Source organism: Leucopleurus acutus (genome assembly GCF_964270905.1).
Source record: "Leucopleurus acutus genome assembly, chromosome: 4".
NCBI lineage: Eukaryota > Metazoa > Chordata > Mammalia > Artiodactyla > Delphinidae > Leucopleurus > Leucopleurus acutus.
The window spans coordinates 119,610,292-119,633,447 of NC_139146.1; the positions used below are offsets into that span (position 1 = coordinate 119,610,292).

Here is a 23,156-nt window from a genome sequence, read left to right on the forward strand (position 1 = left end):
CCACTACGCCACCAGGAAAGCCCTATCCTATGTCTTTTGATTGAAGCATTCAGTCCATTTATTGATACATTTAAAGTAATTATTGATAGGTATGTACTATTGCCATTTTGTTTTTTTAAAAATTTTATTTATTAAAATTTTTATTGGCATATAGTTGATTTTGTTAATTGTTTTCTGATTCTTTTTGTACTTCTCTGTTTCTGTCTTCTTCTCTTGTTTTTTTCTCTTGTGTTCTGATGTGTTCCTTTAGTGTTTTGTTTAGATTCTTTTTATTTTTTGTGTGTCCATTGGAGTTTTTTGGTTATCATGAGGTTCATATATACCAACCTGCAAATATAGCCATCTATTTTAAGCTGATAGTCATGTAATTTCAAATACATTCTAAAAGCACTACATTTTCAGTCCTTCTACCCAATTTTATGTTTTTGTGGTCATATTTTACATATTTTCATTTTGTGTATACCTTAAATACTTATTGTAGTTATAATTGATTGTTGTACTGCTTTCATCTTTTAACTTTCATACTAGCTTTCTAAGTGATTGATTCACTGCCTGCCCTTATATTTGTCTTTGCCAGTGAGATTCTTTTGTTTCATATGTTTTTTTATTCCTAGTTGTGGCCTTTCCTTTTCTGCTTAAAGAAGACTCTCTAAGAAGCCGCCTGCCAATGCAGGGGACATGGGTTTGAGCCCTGGTCTTGGAATATCCCACATGCCACGGAGCAACTAAGCCTGTGTGCCACAACTACTGAGCCTGCATTCTAGAGCCCACGAGCCGCAACTACTGAGCCCACGTGCCACAGCTACTGAAGCCTGCACACCTAGAGCCCGTGCTCTGCAACAAGAGAAGCCACTGCAATGAGAAGCCTGCACACTGCCACAAAGAGTAGCCCCTGATCACTGCAACTAGAGAAAGCCCGCATGCAGCAATGAAGACCCAAGGCAGCCAAAAAAAAAAAAAAAAATACTCTAACATTTCTTGTAAGGCTCGTTTAGTGGTGATTAACTCCTTTAGTCTTTGCTTATCTGGGAAACTCTTTATCTCTCCTTCAATTCTGAATGGTAACCTTGCTAGATGGAGTATTATAGGTTGTAAGTTTTTTCCTTTCAGCACATTAAATATATCATGCCACTCCATTCTGGCCTGTAAAGTTTCTGCTGAGATATCAGCTGATAGTCTTATGGGGTTTCCCTTGTATACGATTAGTTGTTTTTGTCTTGCTGCCTCTAAGAGTCTCTCTTTATCTTTAACTTTTGCCATTGTAATTATAATATGTCTTGGTGTGGATATCTTTGGGTCCATCTTGTTTGGTACTCTCTGCACTTCCTAGACCTGGATGTCTGGTTATTTTTTCCTCCAAATGAGGGAAGGTATTATTTCTTCATATAAGTTCTGTGACTTTTTCTCTTCCTCTTCTCCTACTGGAACCCTTACAATATGAATGTTAGTATACTTGATGTCATCTCAGAGGTCCCTTAAGCTCTCCTCACTTACAAAAATTCTTTCTTTTTGCTATTCTGATTGGGTGATTTCCACTATTCTATCTTCTAGATTGCTTGTCCATTCTTCTGTATGATCTAAAATGCTGTTGATTCTCTGTAGTGTATTTTTTAATTAAGTCACAGTATTTTTCAACGCTGGTTGGTTCTCTCTTACATTTTCTAAGTCTTTGTTGACATTCTCACTGAGTTCCTCCATTCTTCTCCTGAGTTTGTTAAACATCCTTATGACCCTTTCTTTGGATTTAGTTTCCATGAATTAGATGAAAAAATTACTTCTACTGGTCTTGAAAAAGTGGCCTTGCGTGGGAGACTGCTTTGTAGAGACTATGTAGACTGCTTTGGCAGATTGACTGGAGCTAGAAGTGTGGTTTGGGGGCAGTCCCTGGGGAGTGCCACACTGAGGCAACATTGGCAGGATGGCTGGTGCTGGCATGGGCCTGGAACAGTCCTGGTGGGAAGTCAAACAATGGTGCTCACTGGCACCTTTTACCCTGGAGAGAGCTCCAGCAGTTCCCTGCCCATTTGGCAGAAAACTTAGGGTTAGTAAATGCATTTCCTTCCTGCATTTCTAGGTGCCCTTTTAACTGCTCGGTTTTTTTGTTTTTTTTTTTTTTTTTTTTTGCTGTGTCCCAGGTTGGCAAGTCTGCTCCTAGCTTCTGTCCAACACAGGGGGAATCAAGGTGGCAAACGGCTGAAATGCTCCAACGAGAGGGTAAAGGAAGTGAGGGAAAGGAAGTTCCCACCTGTGCACAGCTCCTACACCCTGGGGCTGGAAGAAGGCAGACCTTGGTTGTAAAGTGCTGTAGCGGCCAGCAGGGCTGGGCCCTGGGCAAGCTTGCAAGAATGCAGGCCAGGCAAGGGCACAGGAGCTAGGCATTCCTGACCAGCACATGCCCTGCCATGCTCCTCGGAGGGATAGCTGGGAAAGGGGGACTGGTAACTCTGCCATCAGCCACCGGTCACCTCTTGTCCACATACAAAGCAACACCCAACCAGCACTGCGGGACGGCCCTGCTCACAGCTGAAGGTTCCGGGCCACGGGAGTTTATTGATGTTATGGCCTCAGCCTAGGTTCCTCAATGGAAGCCACACCTGGAGCCTGGGGGTTTCTTGCTGGGGCAGGGGGTGTTTATGCCTGCCACCCCCCAGGCTCACACCTCAAAGAGGATCACAGGGAAATCCACGTGGATGCGGGGTGGGGTGGGGGGCGGGTGGTGGATCCAGCTTCACGATGCCCTGAGGAATCAGGTTCTCATGCACTTGCCTCTGCTTGGCCTGCTTCTGCCCGTTCTTGGTGATGACTGTCTCCTCATAGAGCTCGTGAGCCAGATCCCCATCCTCCTCCTAGAACATGGAGCCACAGCACTCCATGATAGAATACGAAGGGGGGCATGACTCAGCCTTGCGGTCACACCAAAGCTTGCTCAGCAACAGAGCCTCCAGGCCGCTGCCCTCCGCCGCCAAGGCGAAGGGCCGCAGGCCCCGAGCTTTGGAGCCGTGGGTGCCCATGTCAGGGCCGCCGGCGCACGGCGGGCCCCGCGGCAGCTTCGCTCTCACAGGGCCTATGCTCGTAGGTGCCGCCGCCTCCGCCACCTTCCACAGGCTCCCAAAAAGTTTTTTTAACAATCGAGAATAATATTTAAAATAGAGATTTACATCCACTGTCATTATTCATGAATATCACATGAAGTGTATATTTTCCCTTGATACACTGGTTAATGATCAGCAAGCCATTTTAACACTAAGTATCTAGAACATGAAGACAAATTCTATAACTCTTCATCAATGTTTGAAGTTATACTCAATCCAGAACTTTATAAAACTTTGCTAAAAATTAGTAAAAACATTGAGAGCCTCCTTTAACATTTCTTATTTAATTGCAAAGGCAACAAGCAGTTGTTCACGCTGTTACAGTAAAATGCCTGAAAGAATCCACCAAACCAACAGGCACTCCTTTTACATAAAGAATTATCAGGAGATGCAGAGTGAACATTGCTGAAGATATGAAAAAAGTTACAACAAATTACACAGTAAAGGAGGACATGATATATAGTAAAATACCAATATTTCTCCAAAGTTTAAGCTTGTGGCATTTGCTAGGTTCTATTTCAATAATTAAATCTACAAAAAAGTTCTACTTTTTGTGTAAGCCACCAGGTAACTTTATCCATAAATCCTTTAATATGTACCACCAAAAAATAAGGATTTGTTTCTGACATAAAGACACTGTTAACGTCATATTAAGTTCAATTAACATATTTTCTTCATATCATTTAATATGTAGTCCACATTTAAGTTTCTCCAATTGCATAAAAAATGTCTTTTTTTCATGGATGATTTATTTGATTCAGGAAGCACACGAGGTTCACAGTTATTATCACACTTATTATATTATTTGCTCTATTTTAATCTAGAACAGTCTCACCTCCATTTTTCCCCTTGCCATTGATTTATTGGAGAAACTGGGTCATTTGTCTCAGGTCTTGAGGAATGATTAATATTCTGCATTTGTCTGCTTATTTCCTGTGGTATTGCTTCCTTATGGTATTGTTTAACTTGTCTCTATCTCCTATATTTCTTAAATTAGAAGTTTGTTTGAAAGCTTTGATTAGATTTAGACTGAATTTGTTGACAAGACTACTTATGCTGTTTACTCCATATTGCATCATACTTAAAGGCTCATAGTAAGTGGCTGACCAACTTTTAGTGATGCTTAAGTTGGATCATTGGTTTTGGTGGTGGCAAGTTGATCCTCCCATTGTTAAGGTCTGTCAGAAAAAACTGATAGTTTTTTCTCTTAATGGTTTTTTCCCATTCTACCATTTCTTTTACATTTACTTTCTGCAATTTTTCTCTAAGTAACTTTCCTTCATCAACTAGGGCTATTTTAAATAAATTGCACAGGACTGATGAGATAAAAGCTTATTTCTTTCTCTATAATTGTCATTTTCAAAATAAAAAGTCAGTGCTCTAACTACCTCTAATGATTTCTGATGAGTTCTTGTTAATTTTTGTTTTTGCTCTCTCGTTCTCTTTTGGAATATCATGACTCATACATTTTTATACAATTATTTTCAGTGAATTGAAATGATTATTTTTATGCTCAGATTATTCCATCTTTGGCCAAGCTGGCTCTTATGTCCTTTTGACATAACCCTATTATAATTTGGTGGTTTCTTTGATTTTTGGCACAAGATATCTAAGGCTCATCTTATAAATTTCCTGAACTGAACCTGAATCTGGCCATTTCTGTAAGGACCCCTAGTTTTTTTTTTATTGGTGAATGATATTTAGAGCTCACAACCTGACACTAGGTGTGGTCACTGATTTTAGACCTTTTCAGTAGACAGAGCTAACTTCTTATCATAGAAATATTTAAACATAGCTAAAAGTCGAGAGAGTAGCATAAGAAATCCCTCTTGTGCCATCATCCAACTTCAGCAGATATCAATATTTTGCTCACTTGGTTTTATCTATTTCCAACACTTTCTATAAAAAGCCCTTGAACATCTATGATAGAAAAATGAGCAAGGGACAAGAAGTAGAACTCCATAACTGAGGAACCACAAATGGAAATCAAAAATAAACAAATAGGACTACATCAAACTAAAAAGCTTTTGCACAGTGAAGGAAACCATCAACAAAATGAAAAGGCAACCTACTGAATGCGAGAAGATATTGGCAAATGGTATAGATAATAAAGGATTAATATCCAAATTATATGAATAACTCATACAACTCAATATCAAAAACCCCAAACAATCTGGTTAAAAAATGGGCCAAGAATCTGAATAGATATTTCTCCAAAGAAGACATTCAAATGCCCTGCAGACACATGAAAAGATGTTCAACATCACTAATCATCAGGGAAATGCAACTCAAAACCACAATGAGATATTGCTGCATACCTGTCAGAATGGCTATCATCAAAGAGACAACAAATAACAAGTGTTGGTGAGAATGTGGAGAAAAGGCAACCCTCATGCACTGTTGGTGGGAATGTAAATTGGAGCAGCCCCTATGGAAAATTGTGGGAGGGTCCTCAAAAATTTAAAAATAGAACTACCATATGATCTAGCAATTCCAGTTCTGCGTAGTTACCCAAAGAAAACAAGAATACTAGTTTGAAAAGATATATTCACCTTTATATTCAGTGCAGCACTGCTTACAATAGCCAAGATATTGGAGTAACCTAAGTGTCCATCAACAGATATGGTATATGTATGTACACACAATGGAATATTACTCAACTGTAAAAAAGAATGAAATCTTGCCATTTGGGACAACATGGATGGACCTAGAAGGTATTATGCTAAGTGAAATAAGTCAGACAGAGAAAGACAAATACCATATGGTTTCACTTATATATGGAATCTAAACAATAAAGCAAATGAACAAACAAAACAAAACAGAAACAGAGTTACAGATACAGAGAGCAAACTGGTGGTTGCCAGAGGGGGGCGGGGGGGTGCAGGTTTGGGTGAAAGGGATTAAGAGGTACAAACTTACAGTTGTAAAATAAATAAGTCACAGGGATGCAATACATAGCATAAGGAATATAGTCAATAATACTGTAATAATTTTGTATGATGACAGATGGTTATTAGACATTATGGTGATCACTTTGCAATGTATTTAAATGTTGAATCACTATGTTGTATACCTGAAAGTAACATAATATTGTACATCAACTATAGTTCAAAAAAAGAAACGAAGATAAATTACCATATGGAAAATTATAGGCTCTGTATTTTATGGATTTATTGAAAACATTAACATATTTACCATTTATACATTTTAATCTAATTTGCTTTTGTAATTCTTAATGTGAGATTAAGGGATAAGGAGATTTGGAGGAAGATGTGATTGGTATTGAAATCAGATATCCATGTAGCAGGACTTTCCTGGTGGTCCAGTGGTAAAGAGTCCACCTTACAATGCAGCGGACACAGGTTCGATCCCTGGTCAGGGAACTAAGATCCCACATGCTGTGGGGCAATTAAGCCTGCACGCCACAACTACTGAGCTCGCGTGCCTCAACTAGAGAGCTTGAGTGCTGCAAACTACAGAGTCCATGTGCTCTGGAACCCGCTCACCACAACTACAGAGCCCACGCACCCTGGAGCCTGTGAGCCACAACCAGAGAGAGAAAACCTGCACACCACAATAAGAGAGAAGCCCGTGCCTCAACGAAAAGCCCATGTGCCACAATGAAAGATCCTGCATGCCTCAACAAAGATCTGGCGTGCCACAACTAAGGCCTGATGCAGCCAAAAATAAATAAAATAAATAAATAAATAAATAATAAATCTTTAAAAACATATTTAGCATTAAAAAGAAAAGATATCAGTGTGGCATTTGTGCTTTGATTTTTCTAACATACAGAGGGGAAAATTCTCAAGGAATGAGACTTGTCATGAGAAGGCTTCAAACTTGATTACCATATGCACAAAACAACCACATTGTTTTGCCTAATCTGCATGAAACCTCCCACAGTGGTAATAATATGAGCCTCTTAACTGAAATAGCATGTTATATTTTTGGCAAGGAAACAGCAAGACAAAAAAAAACAAACAAAGCAATTAGAATACGAATTAAGATATAGAAAAGTCATTTGAAAAAATAGCTGTTAACACTTCTCAATTTCAGTAGCAATTCTGCCTCTGAGGCAATATAAATCATGTATTAGACTTTCAGCCTCCTCAATAAATTCTTTATCGGCACCACAAATTTAGAACATATAAAAATATCAGCACCATTATCCCGTGTTAACCAGCATACCTTGGTTCAGCTCTCACAACTGTAGTTCTGTAAAAGCAGATTTAGAGAATCGCCAGAACAAATTAGCAATGTTGTTTAATAGAAGACATTATTAAGGTATAAAATATATTTTGTTAGGGAATAGTTACTTATAATTGACAAACAATAATTTGTTTGCAGGCTTTCAATTTTGGATAGTCCAATTTGTCTAAAATCATCTTTCTTTAGTATTTCCTTTTGTCAATTTTATTTTCCTTATTCTATTATTTAGTCTTAACATAGCATTATCTCTGATTTGTTCCAGTGTTATTAAATGTCTACAATTTGCTAGGTGCTGGATAGGAAAAGGAAGGGATAAGAAGATAAGCTATTTTTCTACATTTGTAACATAAATACAGACAAATTGCTAAAATGTAAGTAGTACTTTTAGAAATAATGTAAGTGACTAATAATTTAGAAATAATCCATCAACATTTTTCTAGTTTATTAGATCTGTAATTTTAATGTAAATGTTTAGAATTTATTCTCATCATAATGTAAAAGCATGTTCTTTTATCTATAGAAAAAGTATCACAAATTATTTATTATATTTTAAGACAAAGTGTGTGACAGTTGAATAAAAAAAAGTTTATTAACTTTTTAAATTAAATCAAAATTATAATTCAAATGAACTTTGGAAAACACTAACTCGTTTGATTGGTTATTTTAATCGAGCCTCTACAATAACCATTGCACTTTAATATTCAAAATTGATAGTCATTCTCTCATGTCACACAGTAGTATAAGTACAGAGACTATTCCTCAATACCTTCTGCAGAAACTATGACCCTACTAATGAGAAAGGGCAAGGCTGTTGATGACCAGACAGCAGGTAGCAGGGAGTCAGGCTGCCCTCTTTTTGAATGCTACCTCTCTTCTAACTATTGTATTGTGTTCCATGGTGTGGGAGGAGGTCAGCGGGAGGACGTAACTGCCGGTTGACCTGTGAACTGGACCTGGGCAGTGGAAGGCTCCTCGCCCCCTCCCCGTCCTTGGGATGAACTTCTGCCTACCGTTCCCACAGTGGGAGCCGTTTTCAAGGATGCAGCCTTGAGAGAGCAATGTGTTGCCAAGATCTTCTGGACAGAATATGTGACTGAACCCCGTTAAGGCCTCTATAAAAACTCAAGATTCTGGCGGGCAGGTGCGAAGATGTACTGGTCTAGCAGCCGCCCAAGATAAGCCTCGTATGTAATTCCCTAGCTTATTAAGCTCGCCACCTACCTGGCACGGCTGCGGCTTTCTTCGGTTTCTCCCCTACCTCCGTGAACAGGGGCCAGTTTCAGATTTCACCTGGTAAGCTCCTGAGGGTGCCAACCAACAACGGAAGGGTCTGTTTCATTCTTTTTTGTTGTTGTTGTTGGGGGTAGGAGTTTATTAATTAATTTATTTTTTGCTGTGTTGGGTCTTCGTTTCTGTGTGAGGGCTTTCTCTAGTTGCGGTGAGCGGGGGCCACTCTTCATCGCGGTGCACGGGCCTCTTACTATCGCGGCCTCTCTTGTTGAGGAGCACAGGCTCCAGATTCGCAGGCTCAGTAGTTGTGGCTCACGGGCCCAGTTGCTCCGCGTTATGTGTGATCTTCCCAGACCAGGGCTCGAACCCGAGTCCCCTGCATTGGCAGGCAGATTCTCAACCACTGTGCCACCAGGGAAGCCCTGTCTCATTCTTCTGTCTCTCCTTGCCCTATGTGTTTTGGGCCAGTTTCGAATTTCATCTGGGAGAAGTCCTGAGCTTGTGAACCAACATATGGTAAGACAGTTTTGTTCTATTTTGTTTCATTTTTTAAGCTGAAATGTTTACCCTAGAGTATAAAATTGGAAGGTGGGAGTTTTAACTTTAAATATTTGTTCTCCTATGGTCCATGGAAGAGTGATGAAACCTTTTTCTGACCCATTCTCATCTTCATTCCCAATTTGCTCTCCTCTCACTGTCCCCTGCCCTCAGTCCCCTCATCAAGTACTCCCTGGGGAGACTCCAACTCTCTCCATGTGCCAGGAGAATCTTAAGGGGGTCTTGGCCCCAGAGCTTTTCACGCCTCTTATCAGCTCCCCTGTAGCAGATTTCAGCTGCCAAGGGCCTTACTTCTGCTTTGAGACTCCTGGTCTGAAGGGGTAGGAGGGAGGCTGCTCTGCAGAGCTGCAGTGAGTTGGGGGATGTCTGACTTTGTTTCAGGCTCTCCACCAACAATAACTGAGGCTCTTTTCTTCCAGAATTTATCTAAGTACAAATATACTTTACATACCTTAGTTTTCTTCCAAAAACCAATCTATTCCTAATGTGAAGAATATTAATACAACACTAATACACACCCATTAATACAACACTCCTGTTAAGCTTCATAAAGTTGTAGTGTTCAAGTAATTAACAAGGAAGCCATTAGACCAAGGTGTCTCTAATGCCTGGGCTGCCTATGTAAATAAACCAAAACCTAAGCCAGAGTCAATTTCTGCAGATGCCTCAAGGTCAAGAAATGGAAACCTGAGAACAACCAATCACAAAGAGCCAACTAGGCTTTCCCAGATAAGGCAGGGTTTAAGCTACAGCCAATCAAATAATTTCCTTGCATTGTTTCTTAATCTGCTCTCTAAAAGCCTTTTCCTGGCTCCTGTTGGGGAGGGCACCTAATCATTTTCAGTTTGATGCTGCCTGATTTGAATCACTGTATGCTCAAAGAAACTTTTCAAGAGTTTAATTTACCTTAGTTTATCTTTTAACTATAGTATGTTATTATTTTTAATAGTGTGCAATTATTATTGTGTTAAAGGAACACAGAGGTGATGGATTATTTATGTTGGTATTTAATAGTGTTGGATTGGGTCAGCAATAATACCAATGCTTTAAACCTGGGTGCAGTTTTCCTCCTAGTAGCGTGTGATGAATTTCAGTTCACCTCCCAAGACAGAAACCTGGGAGTCAAGGCTCTTTTCTTGTCCAGTCTAATTTGCCATCATGCCCAGTTAATCCCACTTCACTGTTATCTCTTGACTCTGTTTTCTTTTCCCCAGCCCCTTTCTTATACTATAGGACTGCAGGATAAATTATAAACTTTGAATACAAGGCACTTTATCATCTGACCCTTGCCTACCTACTTTGTGGCCTCATTTGTAGCTACTACTCATTTGTGGTCATAAAAATACAGCACTCATGTTTCCTTCCGCAGGAAGCATAATTGACTGATGGCCCCAGCTGCTGTCCTTCTGGATTCACTCTTGTGTTCATGTAAAGGCCATGTTTCCCAAAGCCTTCTCTCAGCCAAAGTCTGAGTAGCACGGGGATTTGTTCTAATGTGTACCCATTCTTATAGTTACAGGAGTCCTTGAATAGGTGACTTTGGCCAGAGGACTCCCCTGAGTTCTGCCTGTTGGAGACTTAGAACTGTGCCACATCTGAGACCCTGCCTATATAATCCTTCTCCATCCTCTCTCTCACAGGGCAGATGTGCATCATGATTTGAAGGCTTTTCCTACCTCCACAAGCTCCTTCTCCTTCACAGGGTTTTCCCCCAATAAATCTTTTGTACATCTAATCCCATCTTGGCATTTTCTTTTTGGAGAACCCAAACTAACAAAAGTGGTGCCAGGAATGATTTGAAGAAAACTACAGGGACAAGAGGGGCTTTATAGCCAAGGAGCAAGGTGGGGGTCAGTGTATGGAAAATTACTAAGAAGAAACATCAGGAGTAAGGAAGGATTCTGGTTAAACTGACTTGACAGGATTCTTGCTGAGGACAGGCTAGGGTGATTAGATATCACCTGGAGGATGGTGAGAAATGAGGAATTTGATCAGATACGGAGGGTGGAGGATTCTGTCTAAACTGACTTAATGGATTCTTGCTGAACTGGGTGTGCAGGCCCAGCCAGGATGGACACTGAAGCCCAAGGTCAAAGCCTAATTGAGAAGGGGGCTTAGAAGAGCCTGACTAAAGTTTGGCCAAATAGAGAGTTTTTGTCCAACAGGAAGTGATCACATATGTACTGCTACCTTTTTACTGCTAACCTGAATAGGAAATATTAATCTTGTGTAGAATGCAGGGTCCAGAGAAAATCACACTATGATTTTATTCAGAGACATTAGCATTAAGTGGATCTTAAAGGCAATCTTAAGGGGAAAAGAAAATGTTATAGGAAATCCACATGCATTTTTTTTGAAGGAGGTATAAGAAGGAGAAACAATAAACCAGTTATATCTTCAATACCTTAATCACCGAGGAAGCAGTGGATAAGTATTTTCAGAACCAGTAAAGGCTCCACTTTATTCTAGGAAAATGAATTATGGTGCTTGCTGCATTCACAACCCTTGCACAACTCTACCCATCTCCCTCACCCCCATACTCACAGCATATACGAAAAAGATAAGCCAAAACAGTCATATAATATAAAATAGCACCCTTGGCTACAGGTATTGGATTAGGAGCACTTGATCTAATGGCAGCCAGTGCATAGATATGTCTGTAATCTATGACATGCATGACTTAGCATGATGATGATCTGGGCCAATCATATTCTTACTCCCACATATATGACTGAGAAAAGAGAGAATCAGACAGTTAATAGTGAGTTTGAAGCCAAAGATGCATAGAGAGAAGCTCTTGAGATAGATTTGGGGCTATATATGAGGGATTAGATTTAGGTCTATGAAAAGTCAGGGCAATCTGAGTTATAAGCAGAAGCTTCAGGTGGAGAAAAGTTCCAGAATAAAGAGAGAAAAGAACTGGGCTAGTTGGTATAGTAGAATAAGATGGTTGCAGATTCTTTGACACTTTGTCAAAGGTGAGGCAGACTTTTTTTTTTTTTTGAACACTTGACCACTGCTTAAAATACAGTGGGAGTGATCCTGTGCCACTTTGGAATCTCAAGAGATTGTTAGCTTCCAATTCCCATTTCTTCGAATACTTACTCTGGGAAATAAGCAACATGCTATGCCACCAAAAGGCTCATGGAGAGGCCTATGTAGAGAACTAAGGTCCCTGATCAATAGCCTGGGGTGAGCTCCCAGCCAACAGCAGCACCAGTTTGCCAGGCATGTGAGTAAGCCATGATGGAAGTGGATCCTCCAGGTGTAGTTGAGCTGCCCCTACTGATACCATGTGGACCAGGAGAGAGCTATCCACGACCAGCTCTGCCCAGATTGTGGGTTCATGAGCAGAATAAATGACTGATGTTGGTATTTTTACTTATTATTTTTAATTGTGGTGAAATACACATAACATGAAAGTTATCATCTTAACCATTTTTAAGTATACAGTTCAACGTTATTACATGTATTCATGTTGTTGTGCAGCCATAATCACCATTCATCTCCAGAACTCTTTTCATTGTACAAAACTGAAACTCTATACCCAGTGAACAACAACTCCCCATTCTTCTTTTCCCTCAGCGCTGACAACCACCATTCTACTTTCTGTCTCTATTAATTTGACTCTTCTAGGAACCCCATATAAGTGCAATAACACAGTATTTGTCTTTTTGTGACTGGCTTATTTCACTTAGCATAATGTCCTCAAGGTTCATCCATGTTGTAGCATGTGTCAGAATTTCGTTTGTTTTCAAGGCTGTATTAAATTCCATTATATATGTATATCACATGTTGTTTATTCATTCTTCTGTTGATAGACACTTGGGTTGCTTTCACCTTTTGGTTATCGTGAATAATGCTGCTATGAACATGAATGTATTAATATCTGTTTGAGCCTCTGTTTTCAGTTACTTTGGATATATATTCAGAAGTGGAATTGCTCACTGCCATTTGTTTCTGAAAAGTGAAAATAAATTAAACTAAGGAGTACCATTCTACTTGTTATGAGTGAACCAAACTGGTCAAAAGAAAGAAATTCCTTTAGTATAGGATACATAGCAAACAAATCATTAACCATACAAATATAAATTTTCTAGATAAAAAATTTGACAAGGTATGGCAAATTAAATGTTTTTACAGGATATTATGGTGCCTTGTTCTACAAATTAAAGTTCTTAGTCAACAGGTATGGTCAAAACAAGACAACTTTTTCCAAAGCCATTCAAAAGTTTATGAATTCCTATAAGTACAGATGTTCCAGAGCTTTATAATATTATAAATATATTTTCACAAATGAGTTTATTTTTAGATAATTTTTCACTTAAAAAGACACACTTTATTTTGTCTCTGACTTGTATTAGTCTTTGGATTTTTTTGTGATTGTCCTAAGATTCACAGGTTAACAGAGCCATTGATTTTAACCATTAGCTTCAAGCTCCTATTTTATCTAACGTCTCATCAATAGTAAAATCTCTACCTCCCATGTGCCTATATTACTACCTTCATAAACTCTTTGAAAGGGGAAATTAAGAGCATTGAAATAACTCGAAGATAGCAAGGATCTCAACCATTAAGACAGAAAATTGTCATAGCTAACCATTTCCTGAATATTTGAGTTAGAAGTGTGAATGATCATGAAGAGTGTTGATATGTGAAGGGGTTTAATGTGTGTGTATGTTACACGTGTTTTTGTGCATCACTTGGACTGTCGGAGCTCAGAGAAATCTTGACCCCAGCTGCCAAATATTAACATCACCTGGGGAGCTTTTATTTTTTTTTTTTGGTTAATTAATTAATTTATTTTTGGCAGCATTGAGTCTTCATTGCTGCGCACGGGCTTTCTCTAGTTGCAGTGAGCGGGGGCTACTCTTTGTTGTGGTGCGCGGGCTTCTCATTGTGGTGGCTTCTCTTGTTGTGGAGCACGGGCTCTAGGCACGCGGGCTTCAGTAGTTGTGGCTCGCGGGCTCTAGAGCGCAGGCTCAGTAGCTGTGGTGCACAGTCTTAGTTGCTCTGTGGCATGTGGAATCTTCCCGGACAAGGGCTTGAACCCGTGTGCAGGAGGTGGAAGATTTTCTGAGCCCGCTGCTGGGGAAAACACCTATCACCCAGGTCAATGAGGTGACAGGTACCGTTCGGGTCAAGGGCTACTTTGACCAGCAGCTCAAAGCCTGGCTCCTGGAGAAGGGCTTCTGAAGCCCAGCTGAGCAGCCTGCATGCCCAGCATCCCCCTGAGACTGGAGTCCTGGGGATCTCAGGAGGAAGGAAGTGGCTGTTGGAGCAGCTAGGAGAAAGGGGTACAGAGACCGGGGCTGAGGGCCTTGGAGCAGGCCTTGTTTGCATAAAGGAGGAAATGGGACTCTGTATAGGTGCCAGCACTGGGGGAGGGCTGTCTAATATTGGAGACCTACCAGGAACAGCCAAGCTAGGGGGGAGCATTAGTCACCCCCCCCAACTTTGGCGTGTTCCTGCTTTCCCTTCATTGGAGCTCCTTGGACTCAGGTATTCAAACTGTAGAGGTTGTTGACTGCCCCTCTGTTGGAAGCAATAGCCCAGCCTAGTTTACAGGAGGGTAACACAGGGCAGACCCATTGGGCACATTCCTTCCTTGGCCTGCAGACCCCCACTGCTGCAAAACATCACTGTGCCCTTGCTCTAGGTCAGACCCGACTTGGTAGAGGCTACAGAGAACACAACATGACTCAGACGTGGGTCCTGGAAATCTTCAGTTCCAAATGTAGTGCACGTCAGCCCCTCGGCTCATTCCTTTTACCCATGGAGAGGTAAAAAGGCCAGTCACCTCTATTCCATTCCATATTAGAGTTGGGCCTGACTGGGTTTCCAGCTCCAGGGAATTAAATGGTTAGCTTTAGCTGTTCTGCCCACAAGGGGCTCCTTGAGAGCTCCTAGCAGCCCAGCACAGAGCCATCCTTCCCAGGTTGCTGACCTAGTATCAAGGCTGGACAGGGGTTTTGCAGGCAGGAAGATGCTGACCTTTTGTCCCTGCCATCCTATCCCACCCCAGCTAAGGAACCTTCACACTTGCCCCATCCTTGGGAGTCACAAGGGCCAAAGGCCTGAGTTCGCACCCCACTCAGCAACAAGCTGGCTTAAGACAGGGTTCAGAGCCTGGCTCCCCTACTTGCTCTGACCTAAGGCAGGGTATGTAACCTTTCTGGGGTTCAGTTTCTTCATATGTAAAATGAGTATATCTTCCTAATACCTTAATATTCAATACTGTGACCAAGAACAGTGCTGGCTTGTATAAGTAAACCCTCACTCCTGGAGATTCCAGGCCACTCTCGAGTCTACGGCCTGAATTAAGAAAAAGGAGTGTGGCACACTGATCATATCACACCAGTTCCACAAGTCATTAATGCAAGTGTTTACTTGGCTGTATATACAATTTAAGCTATTAAAATTTGTGCAATATTTACAAATTAAATAATCATCTGAAACTGTCAAAAAAAAAAAAGTTCTCCAGATGATTCTAATGAGCACCCAGAGTAGAGAACAACTGGACAATAGGAAAGAAACTATGTTTGTACATTTTGCCCAAGGCCAAATACACTTTGAGTGCTTATTAAACATTAAGGGTTTCTCTATAAGGCTAGGTCATTTAGTAAACAGATGAGGCTTCAATTAGATAGCCAGTCACTCTATTTTATAGGGCTTTCAGTTTTCGAGTTCACATAGATAAGATGAACAGTATCCATGACAATGGCAGATGTGATTCATCCATTCCTTAGCTTTCTGTTTCCTTTAGGACATTCTGTTCCCTCAGATGACATTTGGGGCAGCTCATACACTCTAACAGCCTTCTGGCATAGCTGGTGATTTGAGCTCTTCTTCATCTATGTCTTTTTAACTTTATAATCCTAAGGCTCTGCCTAATGTATGGTATCAGTTCACATATGCTTTAAAAAATGACACTATATTTTCATGTTATGCTAAAATATACTGATTGATTAATTTATTCTTGAAGAATTTACTGAATATGTGTTTCATGGTCAATACTAAAGGTTGATCCTTGCCCTCAAGAATCTTATATTCCAAGTGATGTTAGTACCCTATTTTATACCATCAAATCTATTTTATGATTTAGGTTCTCAAACTTGTATATGGTGCTGTATTAACCAAGGTTCTCCAAGGAAACAGAACCAACAGGATGTGTATATATAGAGAAAGAGACTTATTGTAAGGAATTTGTGCACAGGATTACGGAAACTGGCAAGTCCAAATCTACAGCGTGGACCAGCAGGCAGAGACCCAGGAGAACTGAAGTTCCAGTTCCAGTCCAAAGGCTGGCAGGATGGAGACCCAGGAGAGCTGTTAGTGCAGATGAAGTCCAAAGGCAATCATCTGGAGAATTCCCTGTTGCCTGGGGAGGCAGGCCTTCAGCTGATTGGATGTAGTCTAATTGGAGGGCAATCTGTTTAAAGTTCACTGATTTAAATGCTAGTACCATCCAAAAACACCCTCCTAGGTAACACATAAAATTATCCGTCACAGGTGCTTAGAGCCAGTGATGATGATGATGATGACAATGCGTACACTATATTGTGTGCTTAGCATGTGCCAGACACTGTGCTACTCAGTGTACACCTTTTAATCCTCACATCAACCCTACGAGGGAATTACTGCTACTATTATCATTGTATAGACAAGGAAATTGAGACTTGTTAACAGTTAAATAACTTGTCCAAGCCACAGTTTGTAAGCCTTGGTTCTACAATTTAAACCAGGTCTGCCTGGCTCATAGCCCTTGCCCTTAACTACCACAAAGCTCCACAAAGATGTTTTTGGAAGTTTCCTTTCTGCTCTCCTCTGAAGTATACTCTTAAGGGGGAAAAGACATTTTGTTGACCTTACAGAGGAGAATTTTTCATTATTTGCAATGTTTTATTTAATACTAACTTGAAATACTGTAGGCAACAGCATTCTAATGTGTTAAATTCAGAGTGAAGACCTATCACTTTCCACTGGAAAATTTTTATTAAAATTAAGTATGCCTCCGCTTCTTCCTATTAAAATGGAGAGGAGATACTTATCACTAAGGGTTTATAAAGTGCCTTGAGATCCTCAAGTGAGAAATACTTCAAGGGGACGTGTTGCCATGCTGAGTTAAATAATTGAGTCAATTAACTTCATTTCCTCTGATCAATGTAAAATATCAATATTGCTTCTTGGCTCTTCTGACTGAATTGCATAGGTCATATTATGAGCATAAAAGTAATGTTGTTAGTAGAGCTGTGCTGAAAATCTGTTAGAATGGGAAGCATAGTTTTACCCTTCATAAGAATGGAGAAAACTGGCTGAGTCACACAAATTATCTTTCAGTACAATATCTTTCATGTCCCTGGTTCACTTTGCATTAATTTTAACTAATTATTTAGTTAACTGACAATTATTCCTTCAAAAAACTTTTATTAAGTGTTTCTCATGTGACTGGTGGCTAACACCTATTTAGAACTTTATAAAGCAGCTTTACACACAGCTCATTATTCTTGCCCCTGTTCTAAGGTGGAGAGTATTAGTTCTTTTCCCTAGGCACTTATTATTTTTGTCATGTTCCCACTCCTTTTCAAAAGTTAATTTTGTTTTAATACAATTTTACTGATGAAGCTGAAGATCCAGTCTCCCTTCAGAGACAAGTTTATAACTGCTGATGTCCAAAGTGTATGGCTTTCACTGACATCTTCCTGCTTGATCCTCCCATTTCAGTCAGTGAGATTAGTTTTTACCATCTGTAATTCTTTAGCTGAACGAATCAAAGTATATTGGTTCCTGTCATTTCCTTCAAAACGTATCAACGATCAGAGTATCAGATTTTTGGAACATTATTTTTGAGAAAATGTTATAGGATGAGAAGAAAAACCTTATTATGTTTTATATTTGTATTTAAATGAAGGGTTGGACATGAGAGGATCATATTGTAAAGACACATGATAGTATTTGGAAAAGGAATTCAAATATGATCAGCCAATGCTTGCCAAGCCTAGGCCCTTTATGTCGCAAAAATAACAGTAGCTAGAAATGTCAACGACAGGTATAAGGCCCCTTTCTGAACTGGATTTCCCTCTCCTCTTTAACGATAAATATTGTATTCACCATTTCTCACTAATCGTACTATGCTTTGCTTTGGAAAAGGCTGTCAATTAACTGCCGAATCATCTCCAATATGCTGGACTATGGATTGTACGTTAACAAGTCATGAGATCATTATGACTGTGGACATAGCAAGGTTTCAGTTAGTTCTTTAATCTAGTAGGTTGACTTCATTTTTATTGATACTTAACATCAGTGTTCCTGGAGCCCTGAGCGTCACTATCTACTTTAGGATTACATAGAGATATCTATCTTTCCATATTTTTCTGCAAATGCAGTGATCATAAACACATTAAAATTAATTCATATGAGCTGAAGGCTTGTAGATCCTCATAGTTTTATTTTATTAAACACTTTAAAGTTAATGAGAAAACCTCCTCCTGACCTTTTGGGGAATATTTTCTATATCCCCCAGCTGAATGGGATTCATCAAAACATTATCCAGGCCACATTTTTAGAGTGAAGTTTAATCAGGAGGGTATGAATAAGACAGCACGCTCTTGTCCTCCCTTCTCAGCTTTCTGTATAAATTTGACAAAATAAGATCTGAGACTTGGACTTGATTTTGGAGTGGAAATAAATGAAGCAGACCTTCTGATTCAGGGCTCCTTAGGCCTATCTAGTGAAGAAAAGGGGTTTGTACTTGGTCTAATCTAGAAAATTGGGGTTTAACATTGGAGCCTGTGACAGGACCCAGGCAGTAATAAAGTGACTTTGTTTTGATTCATCATATGCTCATATACCTCCTTTACAACATTGTGGGGAGAGGTAGGTTAAGGAAGGTTTGGGTATTTGTGTGTGTTAGCAAAGACCACCATAATGGATCTTAATTTTATCTTAATGGCATCCAATCAATTAATACTTTAATCTAGCATTTTAATGGACTATCATACCTGGTATAATAACAGAGCCTCAAATTAAGCTCACATGGTCCATTTCCATCCCCAAACTCAAACCAGAGTCTTGAATCTCACTGTTTCAATTCAATGAAAAGTCATACTTGCCTTCTTCAGACAAAAAAGAGGGAATGGGGAAGCATTATGTATTTAGTAGAAGCTTAGAGTAATGGACCAAGCAGTAAACCCGGACTCTAATCTCTGGGGATAGATAAGGGTAGAAGTGATAAGGATATATAACAATTAAATTTAAATACGCTCAGAGAAGATATAGAAGCAAAATATTTGATAACATTTATTGAGTACTTTCTATGTTCTATTTATTCTATTACATCCTTGTTTAACTTTCATCACCACTATGTGACTAGCTAAACTTTACAGATTAGGAAAGTGGGGCTTTGAGATGTTAATATTTCAGAGGTCAAACAAGTAGTTAAGTGATAGCCCCTGATTCTTTCTCTGTTTTGTGTACTCAAGAGCCAGTCTTCCTATTTGCTATGCTATTCTATCTCTATTATATACATCTATCAGTATAGCTTAATTTTTCTAGTTTAAATATTTGGTTCTGTTATGAAACTATTGCTATGCTGGGCCAATGTCCTCCAAAATATTGGCATTCCAATTATACGCTATTCACTAGGACTCTTTGTAAGTGTGGTACTATTTGGATGCTAAACTATTGTGAAAAATAATTAAAATTCTTTTTTCCCCCTACTGAGAAGAAATCTCTACAGTTTTCCTGCTTAAATGTCTGTACAAAACAATTATTCTGTGATTTTTTCTGTATTTTTTTTCTGGAGTACGTGATAGTTCTTAGATATTAACATTTCATTTAATTTGAATCAGAAATAGAGCCAATCTTGAATATAAGGTCTTGTATCTTAAGAGCTTGATTACAAGATCTAAAGCTTAAAGTCTTTCATGTACTCAATTTGGAAAATAGTTCTATATGGCTGGAATAGAGAGTCCATGAGTGTGTAGAGAAATAAAGATGTGGTCAAAAAGGCAGACTGGGGTCCAGTTGTAATATGGCCCACATGCAAGCGTTGTTGGAATAGTGTTGCTTTTAGCTGTTGGACTACCCCACTCTTTGGAATTAGTCTGCACTAGGCACAGTACCTGGCATATAGTAGGTGCTCATTAACCCTTGAAGGAAAACCAACTCTGGCAATAAAACAAAATTCTAATAGAACATCATTAAGAATCACACCTGGATTAACGTTTAATATTCTTATTTTTAGTAGCAAAACTAGTTTTGGGAAGAAAACATAAAGGAATATTAGAGAAAGATTAACTTTAAATTGGATATTACTATGAGGAAGAACAAGGTTTCTGGAATAACATTGAATGCAACGCCTACTGCACAGGGAGAGGCTCAAGAAATGTTGAATAAATTAATGAAGAATGATTTAAAAGTGTACAGTGTGTGTTGTGTGTGTGCACATGCTCACAGATCATACCAGTAAATGGTAACTGGACTTTAAAAATGAAAGTTTAGTGTATTCAAATATATTCACATAAAACTCAAATTTCAACTTTGGAAAAACCTAATGGGAGCACACATTTAACAAAGCTTATTTTTTAATCTTTATCCACTGCTGTTAAAATTAAAATTAAAATCTCAAGTTCCCCAATGCAATACTATTAGAAAAGAAAATCTGAAAGATGGTGTTGAAGAGTAATTAGCATTTAACTGGCTGTGAATACAATCATGAAACAATGTCCCAGGGGTAGCAGATAGGAAAAAGACTTGAAGAAGAAGAAAGTAATGATTATCAAAACAACAAAAGAAAATGCTTTTTAGGTTGTAACATCTTTGAAATACCATTGAAGGTTTCAGTAACAGAGAGTGGCTTGTGGGACATCTGAACACTCCTGCTTTATTTGTTTGGTTTTGGGAAACTTAAAAGTAATCTTGGGCCTACAGAGCAAGTGTGGCTTTGTAAAACAATAATTTTAAACCATACCATCCTTTTCCTGCTTCCTCCATGTTTATATGATCTCATTCCATATGAATTCCCTCCTATGTGAGTGCCTCAAGCCAGTCAACTTTAGAGGCTGAGTCTAAAGTTAAACCTCAAGTGGGTAGAATTTTGTAGAATCATTAGGAGTATGTTAGAGTTTGCTTTTGTTAGAAATATCAAACACAAAGAGGGCAACATTTTAATTTTGCCAAGTTATTAATTCAGTTTTAAAATAACACCATCTTTGGTGAGGAGGATACTGAAATTCTTTATCTCCAGGTTTGATCTTTTGTGAATATTCCAGTGCCACTTCTTTTGCATCTCTATAGGACTTTTCTTCTTTTTCTTTTAACTAATTTATTTATTTTTGGCTGCATTGGGTCTTCGTTGCTGTGTGCTGACTTTTCCCTAGTCATGGCGAGCAGGGGCTACTCTTTGTTGCGGTGCGCGGGCTTCTCATTGCGGTGGCTTCTCCTGTTTTGGAGCAACGGCTCTAGGTGTGTGGGCTCAGTAGTTGTGGCTCACGGTCCCTAGAGTGCAGGCTCAGTAGTTGTGTCGCACGGGCTTAGTTGCTCCGTGGCATCTTCCCGGACCAGCGCTCGAACCCCTGTCCCCTGCACTGGCAGGCGGATTCTTAACCACTGCGCCACCAGGGAAGCCTGTACTTTTCTATTTAGGTGTTCTGCTAAAACTTTATACTTTTCCTCCAACCAATTTTGAACTGTCCCAATCAACACCCTGTTAGTGAATTTTGGAATAATTTTTCCTTATCTTTCCTTGTCTGTTCACAATTTATTACCTTGTCTAATTTTCTCTTTGAAAAATTAAATATTTAAAAATTAAAATTTGATATTTAAATACATCTACTCTTATTGCTATAGACTGAATTATCCTCACTAATTAATTGCTTGTCCAAAATATTCTTCAGGAAAATGAAGGTAACAACAGGGCTGTTGTAAGTTTTAAATGAAATAATGTATGCAAGAGTATGTAGCATAGAGTAGATTCTTAGAAACGATATTTAATAATACATTTTCCTGTTAAAAACTTTTCATTATTTTGTTGCCTCCAGGATAAAATCTAGAAATTCAGACTGATAGTCGAGATCATAAAAGTTTGGCTCTAACTACCTATATCAAATTATTTCCCACTAATATCTAATTGTTATTTAATTGCACAAATCTCTTTATGCCACAAACAGGCCATATTCATTTCAACATCTATGCCAACATTCCTGTTCTTTGTTGGTGGGGAATACTAATTCCTCTATTTAATCATATGCTCCTAGTATCAACTCCAGTTTTGCCATATCTATGGAACTTCCTTTAATTGTTCTAGGTGTAAGGGATACAGCAATGAACAAAGTAGAAAATGTCTCTGTTCTCAGGAAGCTTACAGACTAGCAGGGGAACAGATAGCCAGATTGACCGAGAAATTAACAAAATGTGGCCCATACATACAATGAAATATCATTCAGCCTTAACAAGTAAAGAAATTCTGCAATATGTTACAATGTGGATGAAACTTGATATTATGTTAATCACAGAAAGATAAATACTGTCTGATTCCACTTAATATGAGCTATTCATAGCTCATAGCTCAAATTCATAGAAACAAAAAGTAGAATGGTGGTTTCCAGGGGCAGGGGGTGGGGAAAAAAGAAGTTGTTGTTCAGTGGATTTAGAGTCTCAGTTTTGCAAGGTGGAAATATCGATGTCTTGTACAATATTTGCGTAGTTAACACAACTGTACTGAGTACTTAAAAATGGTTAAGATGGTAAATTTTATGCTTTGTATTTCTTAACACAATAAAAAAGAGAAATAATTGAGATAATCTCAGCTAATTATAAGTACTATTAAGACAATAAAGCAGGGTAAGAGGAGAGCTCCTGAGAGGAAATGCTACTTTATAAAGCCCCTATGAGAGAGTGACTTTGAGCTGAGGCCTGAATGATGGCATGTGTCAGCCATGAGCATCAGAAGGAATGGTAAATGCAAAGGTCATGAGGCCGAAACAGATTTGGCCTATTCAAGGAAAAGGAGGAAGGCAGAGTACAGAGTACATGCAGTGAATTTGTTGAGGAAGGCAGACCCTA

At 39.1% G+C, this 23,156-nt stretch overlaps 1 pseudogene across 1 annotated transcript; it reads right to left on the reverse strand.

Moving 5' to 3' along the window:
* Positions 1-2,653: 2,653 nt before the first annotated feature.
* Positions 2,654-3,011, reverse strand: LOC309961403 (tumor suppressor candidate 2-like; annotated as a pseudogene). The gene has a single exon. The product of its transcript is annotated as a tumor suppressor candidate 2-like (transcript).
* Positions 3,012-23,156: the final 20,145 nt, after the last annotated feature.